Source organism: Morone saxatilis, unplaced genomic scaffold (genome assembly GCF_004916995.1).
Source record: "Morone saxatilis isolate NCDOM2014 unplaced genomic scaffold, NCSU_SB_2.0 Contig2, whole genome shotgun sequence".
NCBI lineage: Eukaryota > Metazoa > Chordata > Actinopteri > Moronidae > Morone > Morone saxatilis.
The window spans coordinates 10,121,030-10,124,392 of record NW_023339762.1 but is presented as its reverse complement, the minus strand read 5'-3'; positions in this window follow the sequence as shown (position 1 = coordinate 10,124,392).

Below are 3,363 nucleotides of genomic sequence, written 5' to 3'. Positions count from 1 at the left end.
CAACTCCGCGTTTTTAACCCTGAAGCCAAAGCAAGACACCTTCTCGGCAGAATCTTTCTTTTTTCTAACCAATTAAAGACTTTTATTTCTTTTAGATTACTGTAATCCAGTTTAATTGGGATTACAACCCGTTTTCAACACTGACAAGGACATACAATGACTGCAGTGAAAAGGGTCATGTTTAATTTAGTGCAAAGGTGTTCAGTTTCAGTACGAAAGAGCAAGGTTATAAATCACTGCAGCCCTGACACAATCAGGCTGGAACCACTGGTGTGTGTGTGTGTGTGTGTGTGTGTGTGTGGTGGCATGGAGGATACTTATGGGTTAGAATAGTTAGATTATTCAGTATCTTGCATCATTATTCGGTATTTACATTCAGTTCAGAAACGTACTATAACTTTCATTAATATCAGACCATTAATAACTAATTGCTGTAAGGACCAACAGCCTGTCTGTCTGTCGGTCTCCTGTCTGCTGTCCTCGGATCCGACAAGGAGACGCCTTTGCAGTGGATAATAGGTGCACAGCGACCCCTGGTGGTTCCACAGTAGTACTGCAATACAAGCTTGCGATAAGCTAAACCTTTATAGATCCCATTAGGTAGAAATCCGCTGTGTTGTAACAGCATAAGAACAAAAATAAAAATAATAAAAAATAAATAAATTAGAGGTATATAAACTATAATAAGACGAGATGGAAAATTACTCACTTTACAAGAGCAATTAAAGACAAAATTACAAGGCGAAGGTGGCAGTAAAACTATTTAAACATGGTAGTGTAGCCAAACAATATGCCATAATAAAGCACATATTTGTGTAAGTGGACAGTAGTCCCTAAACACACACCCAATGTGTGTGTGTGTTTAGGGGTTAAAAAGGTGATATATTGATCCTGATCTGGAACATCAGGACGCTCTTCTTTGTCTCTTTTGCTGCTGTAAGTTGTATTATATCTTTTCTTATGTTATATTGTAATGTGGAAGTGGAGTAATATAATTGGAGTTGGCAAACATTTTTAGTTGTAAGCAACTATTCTGCAAGAACGTCATTCATATCCTGAGAATGAGTGAATGAGATCAACTGTGGCTATTGTGGGGGTTTAAACCAGTTATTCTTTGATTAGAGGACAGTCTACTCTCTGGCAAGTTCCTCAAAGGGAAAAACGCTGCCCTTCGTGTGACACCGTGATGTCACCTGAGAGTCACTTTGGCTGATTAGGCACGTTTGACATGTGAGAGTTGCTGTGAGAGTCATGAATTTAAGTGAGACCTCCTGGGAATGGATGGGTTCAGCCTGCGTGAATGTTCCACCAAAGGTCAGGTGGTCTTTGAAAGTGATGTCCCCCTACACCAGGTCGTGTTCTGTCCCTGGGGTTGGACATGTGATTCAGCTGTAGTGATTCTACACATGAATGTACACAGACATACATATCATTAGTCGTTAAGCAACACCTGGAAAACACACAAAAGGACTTATCTGATAAGTGATCAACAATGGAAATTCTGATTTCACTATTCTCTCTATTACAATATTGGATGAGGACTGACAGGGCATTATTAGACTTTTTGCTTATTGTGACAACTTAAATAACTTTAACTAATAATCATTAACTGACATTAGTCCTCATACAAGTCATTCAAATGCATTTAAAGCATTTGTTTCTTGATTGTTGCAGTTTTTTTAATGAAAACAATGACATGACCAAATTGTAAGTCAATTGTTTTAGCTGATGATTAATACCACACCTACTTGATGATCACTGTCATCATTTTGACCCTGATCTTAAACAGGAAACAAAAACACACCCTATCTGTGATTAAGGCGTGGTAGAAATCTCCATGTCTTGTTTGTTGGCTCCCTCTAGTGGTGAAAGGTGATTACTAAAATGTGGCCTTTTGTGAAAAAATGAGGAGAAAGCCAATTGTATTATATAAATTGTTAAATAAAGTATCCATTTTTATTTCATTAATTTTCCTTATAATGAATGTGAAATGTGAAATGAAAGTGTATACACATTATGTCACTGAGTGGATTATGATTAACAGAACCTCAGATCATCAGTGTGATCATCAGTGTGATCGTCAGTGTGCTTTTGTTCTGATAGAAAACTACCCCTGAACACAAAACTATGTTGCTCATAACATCTTATCACTCAGTTTCAAACTGGTCACCAAGAAGTTGGAGACCGACTTCTGTTCCTCGGGCATACAATTCAAATACTATCAGCATTAAAGGCTATGAAAATGCAAAGAGAAAGTCAGTATTCATTACTTTTTCAAAGAAAAGATAATCTCCCAGGTTTCATCAGAGCTAGGTAGGGTCAGTCGACTGGTGCACTGTCCTTCGACCTATCTCCCTCTGACAAATGCAGCAGTATGATTCTTTTATCTTTAACACGTACACACACATACCTCCACTGGCTTTACATGCTCTTTGACAGGAATGCAAATACCCCGAGGACTGAATGCATGTTAAAAAAGACTTAGACTCTCTTACATCGATAGCAGGCAAATACCAAAAGCAGGTTTGATGCTCAGAATGTGAAGCAGCTTTTGTAGAAGACCCAGTAAATCCCTGCAAGAACTTGACCCAAGACAAAGTTAGTAAAGTTAAATTCAAATAAAACTTTCTGTTTCAGTCTCAGGTCAATCTCAACAACAGGTCTTTTAATTATGCGTAGTTTATATGATACTAAAACATAAAAATGATCATAAATATGCACATTTTGCATATCGTCTGTTCTCTTAAAAAGAGATATCTTTAATTGAACTATTTGATGCCATTTAATTGACTTACTTACGTTTTTCTGCTGTGTTATTTTGTGCTCTTTCTAGTGTTGATAAAAGGCCATTGGGAATAACTATACCCCCACCCCCACATGAAGCACCCACCTGAACAAGCTTATCCTTTTGATGTTGCCGAGGGGCTGCAGGCATCACCACGGGGTCCTTTGGAAGAAGGATAAATGGTCATTTGATCCTACAACCATACGTGGCACCTATAAAACTGTTTTCTCTGCATGCAGCTAGATTGAAGTTGGCAGTCGTTTGACACACCCGGTTGGATTGATTTCCTGAATGAGTTAGCCACTGTTTCCTACCTAATGATCCGCTCCACCAAATTATGTATGCGTATCTGTAAGCTCATCAGACTTTAGGAACATGTCCTCTGACAGCAAAGAGCCCAGTGATTGTTTCATTACATCTTCCTGTAAGATGAGACTCGTCGTGCAGAGAGCAGAAACAGAAAGACAACTGATACACTGACATTCTGAGCTCATTTAATTATAGAACACACACAATATCTGATGGTGACATTTGAAATTTTTTATAAGAACCATAGAATAGAAAAGAAAAGAAAAGAA